Source organism: Bos taurus, chromosome 29 (assembly GCF_002263795.3).
Source record: "Bos taurus isolate L1 Dominette 01449 registration number 42190680 breed Hereford chromosome 29, ARS-UCD2.0, whole genome shotgun sequence".
In the NCBI taxonomy this organism is placed as follows: domain Eukaryota; kingdom Metazoa; phylum Chordata; class Mammalia; order Artiodactyla; family Bovidae; genus Bos; species Bos taurus.
Genome location: NC_037356.1, coordinates 47,929,921 through 47,949,102, shown reverse-complemented (window position 1 = coordinate 47,949,102; position 19,182 = coordinate 47,929,921). Strand labels below are relative to the sequence as shown.

Here is a 19,182-nt window from a genome sequence, read left to right as displayed (position 1 = left end):
AACAGGCACAAATAAAGGCTCTAGAAAGAAACTGGGGAATTGAGAGAACAGGAGGGGACTTCAGGACATACACCCTGTATCCACGGTGTGATAAGAGAGGCTAGAGCATGGTGAAGTGGGGGTTCAGGGGGCCCATGAAGAGTCATGATGGCAGGAAAGCCATGAGCCCAGAATCGCTGAGGAGATGGACAGAAGGTTGGGGTTCAGGTAATCGAGGAGTCATGAGCAGGTTTAACACCTGAATAATGGAATCTCTGAGAGGGCAGAAGTCAGCAAAGATATCATTCAAGACAGTGCTGCCAAACAGGAGGAAACGAGATCCCCCGCTGGAAAGGCCCCTGCGTTTACAGGTCAAATGTGAGCAGTTGTCAACAGCAAGGACAGGGCTCATGAGAGCTCAGAACTTCGGGAAGAAAAATAAAACTATGGTTCCTAAGTTTCAAGAAGGAAAAAAGCAATTTCTGTATAGAGGTCCGGGGTCAGGCATTTCTGTGACATCCTGGAAGCTCAGGGACTGTGAATTTCATTCTCCAGGGCGCACGTCACCTGGAAACGAAGGTGGCAGAGAGACGGCTGAAGTGTTTGCACCCAGAGAGGAGGCTGTTGTCAGAACCTGGTGACCCATCGACTATAGGTCAATAGAAAAGCAGATTTTTAAATGCTGCTCTTACTCCCTCCAGGGAGGGAGACTCATAGTTGGCTGGCGCTCCTGACTGTGGGGAAGACAGACTTAGCCATCCTCATGTAAGCATGGTGTAATGATTAGGCAAAGCCGGGACCCGCCCGTGTTGGGTTGTGTGACGGAGGAGCTGAGCCCTCTCTTTCCTGGCAGGACATCGATAACTAATATTTAAATGGAAAGAAATCATGGCAGAGCACCAGGAATGTGCTGGTTAGAAGCAGGGGGTCCAGGGGTTAAGACTCCAGAGGTCCACTGCTGGGGCACAGGTTCGATCCATAGTTGAGGAACTAAGATCCCACGTACCATGAGGCGCTGCCAAAAAAGAAAGAGAACTGGGACGCAGAGGAGTGAGAACGCAAGCAGATGTGGGTGTGGAGGAGGCATGGAGCGCAGGTGGAGGGTGCGCGGATGGAGCGCAGGTGGTGGGTGTGCGGATGGAGCGCAGGTTGGGGGGCGCGTGGATGGAGCGCAGGTTGGGGGGCGCGTGGATGGAGCGCAGGTGGCGGGGTGCGGGTGGAGCGCAGGTGGCGGGGCGCGGATGGAGCGCAGGTCGGGGTGCGCGGATGGAGCGCAGGTGGCGGGTGCGCGGATGGAGCGCAGGTGGTGGGGTGCGGGTGGAGCGCAGGTGGTGGGTGCGCGGATGGAGCGCAGGTGGTGGGGTGCGGGTGGAGCGCAGGTGGCGGGGCGCGGATGGAGCGCAGGTCGGGGTGCGCGGATGGAGCGCAGGTGGCGGGTGCGCGGATGGAGCGCAGGTGGTGGGGTGCGGGTGGAGCGCAGGTGGTGGGTGCGCGGGTGGAGCGCAGGTGGTGGGGTGCGGGTGGAGCGCAGGTGGTGGGTGCGCGGATGGAGCGCAGGTGGTGGGTGTGCGGATGGAGCGCAGGTTGGGGGGCGCGTGGATGGAGCGCAGGTTGGGGGGCGCGTGGATGGAGCGCAGGTGGTGGGGTGCGGGTGGAGCGCAGGTGGCGGGGCGCGGATGGAGCGCAGGTCGGGGTGCGCGGATGGAGCGCAGGTGGCGGGGCGCGGATGGAGCGCAGGTCGGGGGGCGCGGATGGAGCGCAGGTGGAGCGCAGGTGGCAGGCCCGGATGGAGCGCAGGTGGTGGGGGTGTGAACAGCCATGCAGAAGGGTCTGACTTTTCATACCGCCCATCTAGCTGTGTGGCGTTGATAAAAGCAAAGCATTGATTTCATTTTTGAAAGACAGTCTTTCCCCCTCCCCCTTCCCCCTTCCCATGAGCTCCCCTCTGCCCAGTGAACTCCTATTCACCCTTCAGAACCAGAGCTCTTCATCTGCAAGCCGTCTCCCTGCAGCCTCGGGCAGTCCCCCCTCCACCCCCGGGCTGCTTTCTTTTTGTTTCCGCTGTTACTTGATACACATTTGTCACATATTGTATCAGCGTGGACGGTTTTGGCATCAGCCGCCCAGCTACACTGTAAAGCCCGTCTCTTCGAGCTTTCAAGTCCGAGTGCCCAGCACCACACCAGGAACAACCTAACTGGAGATGAAATGAGCTGTGATTCGTCTTTGTTGTTATTCCGTCGCCAAGTAGTATCAGACTCTTTTGTGACCCCGTGGACTGCAGCACACCAGGCTTCTTTGTCCTCACTGTCTCCTGGAGTTTGCCCAAGTTCATGTCCGTTGCGTCCGTGATATCATCCAACCATCTCATCCTCTGTTACCCTCTTCTGCTGCCTTCAATCTTTCCCAGCATCAGGGTCTTTTCCAATGAGTCAGCTGTTTGCATCCGGTGGCCAAAGTATTGGAGCTTCAGCATCAGTCCTTCCAATGAATATTCAGGGTTGATTTCCTTTAAGATCGACTGGTTCAGTCTCCTTGCTGTCCAAGGGACTTTCAAGAGTCTTCTCCAGTACCATAATTCAAAAGCATCAATTCTTCAGCACTCAGCCTTCTTTTTGGGCCAGCTCTCACATTCGGATGTGACTGGAAGCCCCTGTGGTGTAATCCTTGTAATTCCTCACACTGGCCACTAAGTGGCAGTGTTGTCTTGGCACAGCTCGGTCCAGGAGTGCAGGTTGGGGAGCCGGGGTGCTCATGATTGATGTTTACTACTTCTGTCCTAAAGAGATATCTATCCTGAAAGTCAGTCCTCAGATCGTTCATCAGTTCGGAGTAGGAACGACCCCGTATCAGTCAGTTCAGCCGCCGTAACAGAGCATCACAGATGGGGCGACTTGAAGAACAACATCTGTCTCTGTTGGCTCCGGAGGCTGCACATCCCAGACCAAGATGCTCGCCCCTGCCAGCGCCTGCTGCGGGCGCTCTTCCCGGCGTTCAGATGGCCGCCTTCTCACTATGACCTGCAGAGGGCCCTGGGGTCCCCTCTTACAAGGGCACTGACCCCATCGGGGCCCCTCCAGCCCTCCTTGCCTCCCAACGCCCCACCCCCAAACACGCCCCGCTGGGGCTTAGAGCCTCAGCTCAGGGATTTGCGTGGGGAGGTCACAGTCCTTAAACCCAAACAGCAAGATGGGGAGATGTTTTGGGCCAAGGCTGTATTAAGGCTATAATATTTATCAGTTTGCTGTGATACTTCCGCTACCTGTGGTCTCCCAGTATTTGAACAGCACCTTGCTGTCTCTCTGCAGACATAATTCTGGGAGCAGATGTGCACACACGTGTGTGTCAGGCTAGAAGACTAGGCAGTCCGTCAGGAAGCACCCGGCAGCTCTCTAGAGAGAGGGAGGAGGATGGAGAGGCTGGTGTTTACTGAGCGTCCACTGCGGGCCACGCGGGAGCCTTTCGTGAGGGAGTGTCATCCTCAGATACCCTGCGGGTTTAAATACTGTGAACTCCTTTTACAGATCGGCTAGTAAAAGCAGAAGTGACATTTGGGGCTCTCAGTCTCCCCATTTACATCTCACTTCTAATCACCCCATCTGCCTACTGGGATTCAAGCCGATGTTCAGTTGAGTTCAGTTCCGTCACTCAGTCATGTCCAACTCTTTGTGACCCCATGGACTGCAGCACGCCACGCCTCCCTGTCCATCACCAGCTGCCGGAGTCTACCCAAACTCATGTCCATTGAGTCGGTGATGCCATCCAACCATCTCATCTTCTGTCATCCCCTTCTCCTCCCACCCTCAATCTTTCCCAGCATCAGGATCTTTTCAAGTGAGTCGGCTTTTCGAATCAGGTGGCCAAAGTATTGGAGTTTCAGCTTGAGCATCAGTCCTTCTAATGAATATTCAGGACTGATCTCCTTTAGGATGGACTGTTTGGATCTCCTTCCAGTCCAAGGGGCTCTCAAGAGTCTTCTCCAGCATCACAGTTCAAAAGCTGACGACCCCCTGATGACCCCCTGTTAACTTGGCCTTGGGTTTCCCTGGCGGTCCAGTGGTCAAGGCTCTGCACTTCCTCTGCAGGGAGCGTGGGCTTGATCCCCGGTGGGGTTGCGAAGATCCCACACGCCATCGTGGCACAGACAAGTAAACAAACAAATAAACATCTAAAAAACCAAAACAAGAAAGATGGGAATTCCACGTCAGTCCAGTGGTTAGGGTTCTGTGCGTTCACTTCCAGAGACCCAGATTCAACCCATTGTTCGGGAACTAAGATCTTACAAGCTGTACAGCATGGTCAGTAAATAAATAATTTAGAAACATCTTGGTCTCCCCCCAGAATGAACGCAGCCTCACCATGACTGTTGCTCCCAGGGGTGCACTTGCAGGCGGGCTCACAAGCGAGGGGCCCTGGGACCCCCGCTTGCGCTTGTTCATCTAAGTCGATGTTTCTCCCCTTTCTTTCCTGATCGCTGCTCGCCGCTCCCCGCCATGACGTGTCTACACCTCGGATGTTCTGTGAATATTCTCAGGTGCTGTCCCTATGGCTGCACTTTATTCATGAAAAGAGGAAGATATCTTTGCACTTCTAAGAACCAGTCTTCACCTCCTCTGAGAACGGCTTAGGGCATCTGAGCTTTCCGTTTGGGGGAGAAAGTTAGTGTTTGTACACAGTCGAGTCGCTTTTGGGGATCGTCAGAGAGGAAGGAGGAAAGCAGGAGCAGGGCAGAGACGGGGGAGCTCCTGGGCTGATCCTCATTGCCACCCGCTGGGTGATTAGGAACAGCATGGGGTGTCTTCTCACAGCTGGAGGCCAGAACTTTGAAATCAAGGTGTTAGCAGGGCCACGCTCCCTCCCAGAGCTCCGGGGGAGGGCCTTTCCTGCCTCTTCAGTTCCCGAGGTCTCCAGGTGTTCCCGGGCTTGTGGCCACGTCCCTCTGGCCTCCGCCTTCTCCTCGACTGTACTCAAATCCCCCTCTGCCTCTGTCTTAGAAGGACACCTGCGATGACCTCAAGGGCCCATTCGGATCATCCTATGTCGGCATCTCAGCATCCTCAACTTTGTCATCCCCACAGACCCCCATTTTGCGGTGTGAGGTCACACACCTGCAGACCCCGTTTTTGCCATGTGAGGTCACACAGGTTCCAGGAATTCTGACCTGGTATCTGGCGGTGGGGGGTGGAGTGTTATTCTGTCCACACAAGAGGGACAGAGTACCAAGCGGAGTAGAGGGTTTCTGGGTGCATGAGGGCAGAGGGTCCCCACCTTGGAAGTGTCTTCCCGGACCTGGAGTGGGTCAGAACAGAGACATGAGCGGTTCTGTAGGTCCAGGTGGAGCAGGGAGGTCAGAGTGACCGACACCCAGAGGCCTTGAGGCATGCATGGAGCGCCAGGTACCGAGGAGGCCCCCTGAGGTGAGCAGGCAGCGCAGTGGCCCTTGAGGCATTTCCGGGGAAGCCTGCAGCCAGGGATGGGAAGCGCCGAGGAGCTGCCTGGGGCCTTGGTTGCGTTTAGGACACAGAAAACCACCCCGGGACCCTCAGAGTGCCTGCCGCCCCTGGAGACCCCTCCTGACCCCTCCCTCCTTCTGTCCGGGCTCTTGGACCCGCAGCCCTGAGCCTTAGTGTGACTCCCAGATTCCACCAGCCTCTCCCCGCCCCCACCACCACCCTCCACCAGCCTCTGTCCTGCTTGTACCTCCGCCTCCTTCCACCGCTCCCACCTCCCTGCCCCGTGTCGGCCTCTCCAGAGGCTCATGGACCGGGTCCTTCACCTCCCCTCTCCTCCCTGGAGACCCTGACCTCTGGGACTTTGAAGCTGCTGTCCCCGCTGCCTGGAGCTCCCCTCCATCCCCCACTGCCCACCCCCCCGGCTCATGTGCCCACGTTTCCCCCGGGGAGGCTCCAGCCCTTCCCTGAAGTGGGGTGCAGTGCCCCCAGGGTCCTCCTCCCTGGCATCGTCGCTGCCTCTGGGGTCTCCATCTGCCTCCCCCATGGGCAGGACCTCGTCTCGTCCCCATGGGTCCTTGGCTGACCTCCCCACTGGCCAGCAAGTATCCGTTGGTTGGCTGAGTGTCAGTGAACCCAGCTGACTTACCTGGGCTTTTACAGGTGCTCCAGTGGCCTCTGCCCTTTAAGCCGTGTGATACGCTGACCCCCTGCCCCCAGAGTGAACATGAGTGTCCGTTTTGAGGGGCTTGCCCTTCCTCATGGGGGAGGGAGCCCTCTGTTCCAGTAGGATCCCAGAGCGTTAGCTCGATCGATGACATTCACGAGGGCTGCCTGCCGTCCGTGTTCCTGCTTTAGTCGCTCTTGACGACTAAAGAGTCGTAAGAGTCCGACTCTTTACGACCCCCTGGCCTGGAGCCCAGCAGGCTCCTCTGTCCATGGGCTTCTCCAGGCCAGAATGCTGGAGTGGGCAGCTGCTGCCTTCTCCAGGGGATCTGCCCGACGCAGGGCCTGAACCCGGGTCTCTGCGTTGCAGGCGGATTCTTTACTGTCTGAGTGCCCCTCCCTGCTCGGTGTCGCCCAGTCTGGCCGTCCCTTCCAGGCACGGGGGTCACACGCGTGCCTGGGGCTCTCAACCCCTGTGACGCTGGTCTCCTGGGATTCTTGTGGGGTTCCATTCTCACTCGTCCCCCCACCCCCCTCACACACACACAGCTGTTGCCTCTCCCAGTCCACAGACGGTTGGCTGACTCGGGGCCAGTTGGATTTTGTCCCTTAGGAAACTGGGATGAGGGGGGCGAGGGCAGGGTCCTAAAGACCCCCTGGCAACCCTGACCCTCGGGGAGCAGCGGGAGGGGGCAGTGGGACACCCCGAGTGGAGGAAGGCAGCCCAGAGATGGTGTGGATCAGGAGTAAGACGGACACACACACACAAGCGTGTGCACACACTCCCGCACACACACGCAGGTGAAGAGGTCAGGCGTCCTGCCCCAGGTTTTCCTGGGATTCCCCTGAAAGCTCCCTCTCTGGCTGAACCCCACCGTGGGCTTGTGTTCGTCAAGGGCAGGCAGCTCCGGGTTGAACAGGGCTGCGCCTGTGGACCCAGAGTTCCTCCCCTGAGTCCCGTCTCTGCTCCTCGTGCCCGCCTGCCTCTCGGCTCACACATCTTTCCCACAGCCGTCCAGCGAGCTGCACGCAGGGCCAGGCTCAGAGGGCACTCGGTGGGCGTGCGGTTGCCTGGGATGAGAGGTAAAAGCCAGGTGCACAGAGGAGGAAACAGGCGAGGCTGAAGGTCGGCCCATCACCCCAGAGGCGGCCCTGAGCCCGTGAAGGTCGGCCCGTCACCCCCAGAGGTGGCCCCGAGCCCGTGTCGCCACAGGAAGCTCTTCTCCAGGGTGTGTGCAGCTCCTCCAGAGGCTCAGGGTCAGGGAGACACCCAGGGGCTGATGATGACCTGGCCGCCTGCATCCATCCGGGGCTCCTCTGCCGAGGGTCTCGTTCAGTCCCGGGGGCACCACGCTGGGTACTTGGCACAGCCAAGCGACAGGTCTCGGAGGAGCTGTCTGCGTTTGCTCTGGGGTTTTGGATGCTTGGCCATGTGGCGTCAGGACTTTTGTAAGATATCTGGGCGCTCCATCGCCGGTTCTCCTCGAGGGATGCTGTCTTCCACCGCCTCTCGGTTTTGAAAGCATCTGGGCATCTGGTGTTTGTTGTTTTTAGCGTTCCTTCCAGACGTAAGCAATATTGATTCTATTGCTTTATTAAAAGCCCGGAGTCCCTTTGCATAGCGTCTTAGCTCGTTCAGGGCCGGCACGTCCTGTGCCAACACCAGGCGGAGAAGCGGGGTTTGGGCCGGACAGAAGTGCCGGTCTGATGCTGCAGATGCCAGCAGTTTAAAAGCTGCAGCTTGCAGCGACATTTCAGGAAAAGTCATGCCGATCAAGAAATCCTGGGGGAAGAAAGGGATGTTAAAGAGAGAGTTCCTACACGGATGGAGGTTTCTCCCAAGAAATGCAGTGTGGACTGAATCATGTCAGGGACCGACAGTGGGCACCATGTAATTTACCTGCTGTTTGGGTTATTCAGGGATTTTCACTTGCTCTTCATCTCTGGACCCTCTGATTTAGGGAGGGCTGTCAGGGGTGGGGGTGAGCAGCTGGGCCCAGGGAGGTGGAGGCGGACAAGACACAGGCCCCCCAGGGCTCCCCCGGCCAGCACCAGCGCCCCCGCGGTGAACGGTTTTGGTCATGCCGTCTGGGTACGGACATGGTCATCAGAAACCAAAGGTATTACCAACAAAACAGATAAATAGCCAAGACAGACAGAGGCGGGGCTCTCTCCTTTTGCCGGTTGCTTGAAAGGCATTTTTAAAATCTCAGGTTGGTTTTCACACTAACATTCTTTCCCTGACGGTTTTTAACGTTTTGGGAGTCAGCTCTAGAGAGCTGGCATTTATGGAAGGATGTTTATTCGAAAGAGAGGAAACTCAGCCAGCTGTGACACTGATAAGGCCAAATTGATCTCGATTCGTGTGACACTTCAGCGTGGGGACCCAGGAGTGAGTCCCAAGATGAGGTTTTGCCTAATGCTGCTGGGTAGGGGTGCCCTATTGCACGTCAGCCCCCAGCTGTCTGTGGCGGAGACCTCCAAACCTGTGATTTGTCAGGGACGGTTCACAAGAGAAGGGCCAGACTACAGTGCCTGTTAGCATCACAAAGAAGAAAGTCGGTATAAAGATTCATTCTGCTTTTCAGAACTTGCAGATTTAAAGGTGTCTTGGAATTTGGGGGAAAATGCAAATGCCCAATTATTAAAAAAAGAAAAATGTTAGAGCAAAATACAATCTCACACATATATATATAGGTTTTATCAAAAGTGGTTTATTTCATAAGCATATGGTATTAGTTTTGTTATATTGATGAATGATGTCTATTAAAAATGGCGTTCTCAACAGCACACGTCACCATGCCCGCGTGCTCAGCCGCTTCAGTCGTGTCCAGCTCTTTGTGACCCCATGGACTGTAGCCCACCAGGCTGCTCTGTCCATGGGATTTCCCAGCAAGAGTATTGGAGTGGGTTGCCATGCCCTCCTCCAGGGGATCTTCCTGACCCAGAGATCAAACCTGCATCTCTTGTGTCTCCTGCGTTGGCAGATGCCACCTGGGAAGCCCATGTTCCCCCACAAATAAAGTTAAATTAAAAAACGAGATAAAAGAAGCTTTTCAAACAAGGATATCTTATCCAGCAAAGGGAATATAGCCAACGTTTTATGATAATTATAAATGAAATACAACCTTTTAAAATTGTGAATCACTATGTGAGTATATCTTAAACTTTTGTAATATTGTACATCAACTATACTTCAATAAAAACAAATTAATTTTAAAAGGGAAAATAAATAAAAGTATCATCAAGCTGCCTTCTCGCAGCTGGTTTTCTCATCTTAGAAAGTCACCTTCTGGGGCAGATTCTGTGTTTTATTCGTCTCTTAATTAAAGCCAAGGACTCGGCTCAGGGCCCAGGACAGAGTAGGGGTTCTTGTTGACTGAACCAATGAATAAGAGATAAGTTAGCATCCTGGGTTTGGAGACGAGCTCAGGCCCAGACAAAGTGGAATTAGTTGTCGCTTTAGATTTTGGGGTGTTGGGAAGATAGGCGTGACCCAGAGTGACCTGCTAAGATGGATTCTGAACAGCTCAGCTGTGCCTTTGAGCCCATAGGCTTGGCTGGGATTCTTACTGTTGCCCCCAGCTAGCCATGTCATCAGGGCTAGTTACTAGTGTGGGACTCAGTTTTTCTACCTGTGAAATGGGGCTAGTAAACACTGGGCTGAGTGGAATAGGGCAGCTGACAGGGTCCACATCCAGCTTCATCACTTTGGTTTATAGACCTGGTCCCAGCAAGACGCAGGCAGCTCAGGACAGGAAGGGTCTAGAAGGTAAGGGCAGCTGTCAGTGTGACTGGCCTTGGGTGAGTCGGAGCGGCTCGTCTCCTTGGTAACGTGCTGCCTTCTGAGTCACGCGCTGGGTCTCCTCCGAGCTGAGGGGCCCCTTCTCCCATTAAATCATCAGCGTCCGTGCTCTTCAATTTAGCCTCTTTCCTGTCGTTGCGCACATAAAACGATGAGCATCGTGCGGTCCGAGGGGTGTTGTCTTTGAGGAAACACGTCATCACAGTGGCCGTAGACCTGCTGGGGACGGGGATGTTTGCAAGTCCCTTGGTCTGGGGTCTCAGCAGGCTTCCCTGGGGAGGAGCATGTTCTCCAGCATCTGAAGCCCGAGTCGCAGCTCAGAAGCAAGAAGGCCGATGGGGGCAGTGTGTTCGGAGGTCCCTGTTGCGAAGATGCCGGCTGTACAGGGCGGTGGGGGGGTGAACCAGGGAGGGGGCGCTGGCGCGATGCGGGGCGTGTGCCCTGCGTGCTGAATGCTGCGGGTGGGCTCGGGATTTGCAGTAGGGAGTGAACGCCTGGTTTTCATATGTTGCGTTTTTTTGTTGTTTTGTTATGCCTGCTTTTTGAAAATTATGGTAAAACGCATCCGGTGTTGCTAGGTCGTCCCACTTTTCAAGGGAATTTAGAAATTCAGATTCTTTTCAGTTGTGGTAAAATATACATAATGTAGAAATTACTACCGTCACCGTCTCTGAGCACACAGTTCAGAGGCGTTCAGTACATGTACGTTGCTGGGCAGTCACCCCCATCACCCAGCTCCACAGCCTCTTCATCTTTAGAGACACACTCTGTCCCGTGACGCAGTCACTCCCCAGCCCCAGGCACCCACCTTCCACCGTCTCTCTCTATGAATTTAATGCCCCCTGGGGACCTCACATGAGTGGAATCCTACAGGATCTGCCCTCTTGTGTCTGTCTTATTTAACTTAGCATCATGTCCCCAAGGTTCCCCCACGTCACGCTGTGTGTCAGAACGTCCTTCCTTTGTAAGGCTGAGTACTGTTTCTTGGGCTCCGAAATCACTGTCGATGGTGACGGGAGCCATGAAATTAGAAGACGCTTGCTCCTTGGAAGAAAAGCTATGACAAACCTAGGCAGCATATTAAAAAGCAGACACATTACTTTACCAACAAAGGTCCGTCTAGTCAAAGCTATGGTTTTTCCAGTAGTCATGTATGGATGTGAGAGTTGGACTATAAAGAAAGCTGAGCGCTGAAGAATTGATGCTTTTAAACTGTGGTGTTGGAGAAGACTCTTGAGAGTCCCTTGGATAGCAAGGAGGTCAAACCAATCAATCCTAAAGGAAATCAACCCTGAATATTCATTGGAAGGACTGATGCTGAAGCTGAAGCTCCACTACTTTGGCCACCTGATGTGAAGAGCCGACTCATTGGAAAAGACCCCGATGCTGGGAAAGATTGAAGGCAGGAGGAGAAGGGGACGACAGAGAATGAGATGGTTGGATGCCATCACCGAATCAATGGACAAGAGTTTGAGAAAATCCAGGAGATGGTGAAGGACGGGGGAGCCTGGCGAGCTGCGGTCCGTGGGGTTGCAGAGTGGACATGACTGACCAGCGGCAGTGACCCATGTCGAGAGGGACCTCATTTCATTTCTCCACCGTCCATCGTGGACACTTGGCTTGCCTCTACCCCTTGGCTACCTCTTGGTAATGCTGCTATGAACACAGGTGTGCGAGCGTTCTTGAAGTCCCTGCTTCTCTTCTTTGGGGTAGACATCCGGAAGTGGGGTTGCAGGGTCACGTGGTGATCGTATGTTTAACTTCTGAGACCCCTCTGTGCTGTTGTCCACAGCCGCCGCTCTGTTTTGTGTCCCCACCGACGGAGCACGAGGGTCGTTTCTCCACATCCCCGCCGACACTTGTGGTTTTGCTTATATAACAGCCATCCTGATGGGGTGAGGTGGCGTGCTGTGTGGCCTAAGTTATTCTGTTTCTATGCCAACTGCCAGGACAGCTCGTAAGGAGGCAAGAGCCACAGCAGGGGGCTGGTTAGGAGACGCCCCACCCACCCCAGGTGGTGGAGCCCAGGTGGGGTGTTTGAGGGCCTGGTTACCTCTGTACTAACAGAAGACCCCACACCTGTGAGCGGAGGCCTGCTCACACCCTGGGGCTCGGTGGCCCGGCAGCCCGGCTGGGAGAAGTGGAAGATGGAGCTGACTTCCTGGAAACTGGCAGGAAGTTGGTGACGCGGGTGAGCCCTGCTCTCTGGCCGGCTGCTCTGCACCCGGGGCCCCCTGGCTAGTACAGCAGAGGCGTGAGACCTATCAGAGCCTCATTGTTTCTGCTGCTAATTGGGTTTGTGGCCCCTTCTTCATCCTGCTCCTGGGTGGCTAAGGTGATGCCCCGCTGTGTGAAGGGGTTCCGAGGTTCAAGTTAAAAACTGGTGCACTTGGAAACTAGTGTTTTCCATAGCTTCTGTCAGAGACAATGATTTTGTTTCCTGAAAGGGACTTTGCTTTTGTGGCTGAAGTCTCTGTCTCCAAAGCAGAGCCAACACTTTTGTCTAGAACCAGATGTCTCCAAAATGTTGTCTTTTCTTCCAAGAACATCACAATTTCAGTTGGAAAAAGCCATTTCCAATGGAAACTACAGTGTCACAGAGATTATGGTAATTCTAAGAAGTTTTGAGGGACCTTATGGAAGCAGGTAATAAATATCGCATATAGAGACTCTTCCAGAGTTTTCTAAAAGAGTAATATTTGTTATGGTAATTTTGAATCACCAGGGTTTCTGCCGGCTTGAAAACGGGTGATGTTTTTCATTCTCTTTTGAAACTGTTAGGAGGATGATTTCCACTTTGGAAAAATAATTGGTGTAGTTGAGAGTGTGTGTCTGTGCAAAGAGGCCTGCCCACCAGACAGGCAGCAGCTTCAGCCTGCCAGGGACTCGGGAGATGGTTCGACATTAGCCCAGCTCCCAGGCCAGCAATAACCTTTTTAAAGATTCATTCATTCGTTTATTTAACTGCACCGTGTCTTAGTCGTGGCATGCCAGATCCGTTTTTCAGTTTGCAGCACACGAGATCTTGAGTTGCGGCTTGCTAACTCTTAGCTGGGCCATGTGGGATCTAGTTCCCTGACCAGGGATCGAACCTGGGCCCCCTGCATTGGGAGTGCAGTCTCAGCCACTGGAACACCAGGGAGGTCCCCAGCAGTGACCTTTAACTCAGCAGCTTCTCAGGATACTTTATCTTCTAACTTTGAAAGGGGTTGGTGAGGTCTTAACGATGACCCAGAAAACACTGACCCCTGGTAAAAGGCACCTTGAAGCCAGAGCACCATCCTGACTTCACCTACCCTTGTCTCCACCTGGTGAGGCCGAGTCAGCAGGTTCATTGAGATGCAATTCGTGTGCCATACAACTTGCCTGTTTACCGTGTATAATTCAGCAGTTTTCAGTATGTTCACAGAGGCCTGCAGCCCTCACTGTGGGCAGTGATAGAGCTTGTTCCACACGTGAAAAAGAAGCTCTTGCCTTGTCCTTCCCCTGACCCCACCCCGAGCCCCTGGCCGCCGGGGACCCCTTTCCTGTCTGTGTGGCTCTCCCGCTTCCGGATGTTGCGTACAAACAGTCTCTGTCGGTCTTCTTCACGGAGCAGCAGGTTCTCAAGGTTCTTTTGTGCTGCAGCCTGTATCAGGGCGTCATCCTTTCCGCAGGAACGGTATCGTGTTGTGTTGAGGACCATGGTTTGTGTGTCCATTCACCAGCTGATGGCTTCCATGCTTTCTTGCTGTTACAAAAAGCTTTTAGTTTGGCCAGATCAGCCTCCATGGACAATGACCTCTTCCCAGACCTGCCAGTTGCTTGGGAATGGTTGAGCCTCTGCATCCAGTGCTGGCCAAATGGGGTGATGGAAAGAGCCAGAATAAAACAAGAGCCATGAGCAGAATAATCCTGACCAGCACGGGCCACTTGCATCAGTCAGCTGAGGTTGGATTGTGTGCAGAAACAAACATCCACACATTTTCACCGGCTTCCAGCCATCGGGGGATGATGCTTAAAGGCTTCACCCCAGTTTAGCCTTGTCCCAGGATCCAGACTGAAGGAGATACGGTCGTTCTCTGGGCAGAGGGATGGAGCACAGAAGGCATCAGAAGGGCCTGGAAGGACGTGCCTCCATTCCCAGGGAGGGGGTTGCCCTGCTAGTCACCTGCAGTGGGCACAGATGTCCAAGCCTCCTCCAGGCAGAAGTGGAACGACTGGAATCAAAAGAACACTGCCCCAGGCATTGGGTCAGCTGCAGCCACATCTGGCCCACTGCCTTCTCTTTGCCAATAAAGCTTTATTGACAGCTGTGCCTTGTGTACGTGTGAGATCTGGCTGCTTTTGCCACATGGCAGCTGAGTGGAGTAGTCACGATGGAGATCCTCTGGCCTGCAGAGCTGGAGACATCCCCTGCTGTGCTCACCAGCCCCGTCAGCTGGCATCCCCGTCGTCCCTGGGGCAGGGGCAGCTCACGCGTCTGTAGCCAGCCCGTCAGCATGGCACCCCCGTCATCCCTGGGGCAGGGGCAGCTCACGCGTCTGTAGCCAGCCTGACAGCACGGTGCCCCCATCGTCCCTGGGGCAGGGGCAGCTCACGCGTCTGTAGCCAGCCCATCAGCATGGCGCCCCCGTCGTCCCTGGGGCAGGGGCAGCTCACGTGTCTGTAGCCAGCCCGACTGCTTTGCGCTTGTGTTCTTTAGTCCCCCAGTCGCGTCTGCCTCTTTTGCGACCCCGTGGACTGTAGCCCGCCAGCCTCCTCTGTCCATGGGATTCTCCAGGCAAGAATCCTGGAGTGGGTTGCCATTTCCTCCTCCAGGGGATCTTCCCAACCGAGGGATTGAACCCAAGTCTCCTGTATTGGCAGGTGGATTCTTTACTGCTGAGCCACCAGAGAAGCCCGCCTGACTATTTTATATGTATGTAAATATATATGGATCTGACTGCTGTATACGCTGTGATCGGCCGAAAAATGATCCCCAATGATGCCTGCATCCTGATCCCCAGACTCTATGATGTGACCTTAACATGGCAGCAGCAGCTCGCCGAGGTGCTGAAGTTCAGGATCTTGAGATGGGATGACCTGGACGGACTCAGCATCAGCAGAAGGGGCCTTAGAGGAGGGAGGCAGGAGGGTCAGAGTGAGAGACGGTGATGCGATGGTGGGAACACAGATCAGAGGGGAAAGGGGTCTGAAAGCACTGGGCTGCCGGCCGTGTAGCTGGAGGAAGGGGACCACATCCTAGGATGCAGGTGCCTCTGGAGGCTGGAAAAGCAAGGAAGCTGATTCTCCCCTGGAGCGTTCGCCCGGAATCAGCCCTGATGACGCCTGGATTCTAGGACTTCTGAGCTTCAGAACTGGAAGATAATCAGAGTTGTTTTGAGTCGCTGCATCTGTGGGCCTTTGTCTCAGCTGCCACAGGACACTCTTGTCCCGGTCACTGAGTCCTCACATGGCCCTTTGAGGCGGGTCCTGTCCTTGTCCCCCTGTGACCGGGGAAGAACCGGCACTGGGACGTCCAGTGGCCCCATCGAGGGCAGAGCCGTGTTCACACCCACGTGTCCTGCTGGCTCCAGGGCACCCGTCAGATTTCTCTGTAAAAAGGTACTTGCTCGTTATGATCCGAGCTAACGAACAGTGACGGTGGGTAAAGTCACACTGGAGAAGATTAAAGACACGATGAGCCCTTGGACACAGGGCTCCTCCCATGGATGCCATTTTTTTAAAAAATAAGTTTTAGCTCCTTTTACAAAAGTGCTTACTTTTATGTATGCATTTGGCCGCTCCAGGTCTTGGTTGCGGCCTGCGGGATCTTCAGTTGCAGCATGCGGGATCTAGCCCCCCAAACTGGGATTGAACCTGGGGCCCCTGCTTTGGGAGCCTGGAGTCTTAGCCTCTGGACCCCCAGGGAAGTCCTGATGCCATTTCTTTTTGCACCGGAAGCTCCCCATCCCTCTCCTTCAGTGAGCTTCCCCAGGGCTGTGTTCCCCTCAGAGTCCCCATTAGAAATGGTCTGCTCGCCCTTCCGCCAGCTCCACCCACCCAGGAGGTACTGGGAGTTACTTTCGGGTCACCCTGCACTCGCCCTCCTGTGTGGAGGGTTCTAACTCCCATCTCTGGCACAGGCTGGGTGTGGGGGTGATGAGGGGCTCACTGCCCATCCAGGTTCGGGGTCACAGGCAGAATCCCACCTGCCGGCATGTGAACTTTGGGTGACGTGCCTATGAAGTTTCCTTTCCTTGCTCACGATTCTGCCCCGTGGGTGACTTTGGAGGAAGCTGGTTTTTGCCCCAGGAAAGGGCACCACGGGGGGTGCCCCTACCCTGTCTCAGCTCCTCCCAGGGATTGGCTTTGAAACAAACCACCTTCACCTTCTGCTGTGCGATTTCTCTCCATCTCGAGGCTCTGAGGTCCCATCCCACGTTCCAGATCAAAGCAGGCGGAGACCCCTGCAGCATCGCTCCCCAGGAGGGCCCTTTCTGAAGGTGAGGTTGCCATGGTAACCACACGGCTTCCCATCTCGCGAGCACACCTTGGGCCTACCCCAGCACGAGCCCTTCGTCCGTGGCTAGTCCGCCCAGGAGCTGGTTCTTCGCTGAATTAGATGTCCTGGCTCTTTGGCCAGCTGTCTCTGGCCTCAGTTATTCTCCATGCAGATAGACAAACCTTTTCTTCTAGACATATTGGAAGCACAAGGGTTGGAGAGGACAATGCCAGGTTTCTCGGGGTCTCTCCTAAGTGACTAAGGAATTGTGGAATCTGACCCATCTCCAGAGATGGGGACGGCATTGGTAGGAACATCCTCATTCACCTGAGTCTCAGGACTTGTGATTCGTGGTGTGTAGATGTCTTGAGGACCACCTGGACCTCCCTGGGTCTTGATGGCAATTATACCATATCTTAAGGGCCTTTCTCCCTCACTTGAACCCCTGCGGAGGTGGGGCGCTCATGTCTTCCCCAGGGGCCCGCAGCCAGGCTCTCTTCCCTGCAGGGACTTGCACTCTGCCTCCCCCGTTTCCCCCATCACTCCCGCCTTGGCCCAGACTCGTCAGTCCCACGGGACAAGCCCACCCCCTCTCACACCAGGCAGTGCCATGACCCAGAACGCACAGGGAGAGGGAAGGCATAGCAGGAATATTTAATTGTGAAATCTTTTCTTGAGATAGAGTTCAGAATCCACATGAATATTTATTTAACTGGGATTCAGAGTCAGTGTTCAGGGATTCTTACTCATTTTAACACCCTGGGAAGTTTTAGTGTTTATAAAATAGATACAAAGAATCTTTTGTCTCCATGTGTTTCTTCTGAGTCTGTTTCTCCTTGTGAGACCTTATTTTTTTTAAACAAAGAAGCTAACATATTGAGATGCCTTAACAGACATACGATGTGTACTTATCTGGGGCTCTCCTTCCCAGCCACACGACGGAGCAGAGGGTTCCCGTCATGGGTTCTTTCCTCTCCGTGTTGTAAGCGGGTGGGGAGGAACCAACCAGGAGACAGAACAGAGACTAGTGATTGATAAGAAATAAGGCTGAGATGCCTCCTTTCATCAGGATGGGCCAGACCAGGGGATCTTGCAAACCTCTGTGCCACCTGTCTTGTTATTCACCGATTCCGTATTTGGAAATTCACCTGCTTGCTAACATTTGCTTTTCACCCCCCACATAAAAACTTGCCACACTTTTCTCATTTCTGTGCTTTTTGTTGGTGATGTGAAGTGAAAGCCGCTCAGTTGTGTCTGACTCTTTGCGATCCCGTGGACTATACAGTCCATGGAATTCTCCAGGTCAGAACACTGGAGTGGGTAGCCTATCCCTTCTCCAGCGGATCTTCCCGGCCTAGGAATTGAACTGGGGTATCCTGCATTGCAGGCGGATTCTTTACCAGCTGAGCTACCAGGGAAGCCCTTGGTTGGTGGTGGTGCTGCATGAGATTGCCCCAGCTGTGGTGCTGAAGAGCTGTCTGGTACCCGAAGTGCACGAAGCCTGCCTTGTGCCTTATGGAGAAAATATTAACACGAGCGTTAGATTCTAGGAATCAGCGAACTAAAATAGACTGGAATGGGTGAATTTAACTCAGATGACCATTATATCTACTACTGCGGGCAAGAATCCTTCAGAAGAAATGGAGTGGCCATCATGGTCAACAAAAGAGTCTGAAATGCAGTACTTGGATGCAGTCTCAAAAATGACACAATGATCTCTGTTCATTTCCAAGGCAAACCATTCAATATCACAGTAATCCAAGTCTATGCCCCAACCAGTAACGCTGAAGAAGCGAAGTTGAACGGTTCTATGAAGACCTACAAGACCTTTTAGAACTAAAACCCAAAAAAGATGTCCTTTTCATTATAACGGACTGGAATGCAAAAGTAGGAAGTCAGGAAACACCTGGAGTAACAGGCAAATTTGGCCTTGGAATACGGAATGAAGCAGGGCAAAGACTAATAGAGTTTTGCCAAGAAAATGCACTGGTCATAACAAACACCCTCTTCCAACAACACAAGAGAAGACTCTATACATGGACATCACCAGATGGTCAACACCGAAATCAGATTGATTATATTCTTTGCAGCCAAAGATGGAGAAGCTCTCTACAGTCAGCAAAAACAAGACCAGGAGCTGACTGTGGCTCAGATCATGAACTCCTTATCGCCAAATTCAGACTTAAATTGAAGAAAGTAGGGAAAACCACTAGACCATTCAAGTATGACCTAAATCAAATCCCTATCCCTTATGATTATACAGTGGAAGTGAGAAATAGATTTAAGGGCCTAGATCTGATAGATAGAGTGCCTGATGAACTATGGAATGAGGTTCGTGACATTGTACAGGAGACAGGGATCAAGACCATCCCCATGGAAAAGAAATGCAAAAAAGCAAAATGGCTGTCTGGGGAGGCCTTACAAATAGCTGTGAAAAGAAGAGAAGCGAAAAGCGAAAGAGAAAAGGAAAGATATAAGCATCTGAATGCAGAGTTCCAAAGAATAGCAGCAAGAGATAAGAAAGCCTTCCTCAGCGATCAGTGCAAAGAAATAGAGGAAAACAACAGAATGGGAAAGACTAGAGATCTCTTCAAGAAAATTAGAGATACCAAGGGAACATTTCATGCAAAGATGGGCTGGATAAAGGACAGAAATGGTATGGACCTAACAGAAGCAGAAGATATTAAGAAGAGATGGCAAGAATACACAGAAGAACTGTACAAAAAAGATCTTCATGACCCAGATAATCACGATGGTGTGATCACTGGCCTAGAGCCAGACATCCTGGAATGTGAAGTCAAATGGGCCTTAGAAAG

At 53.6% G+C, this 19,182-nt stretch overlaps 1 protein-coding gene across 4 annotated transcripts in view; it reads left to right on the top strand.

Annotated features, from left to right (window-relative positions):
* SHANK2 (SH3 and multiple ankyrin repeat domains 2) overlaps positions 1-19,182 on the top strand; it is a 561,554-nt gene that overhangs the window by 170,262 nt on the left and 372,110 nt on the right. The window lies entirely within an intron of this gene.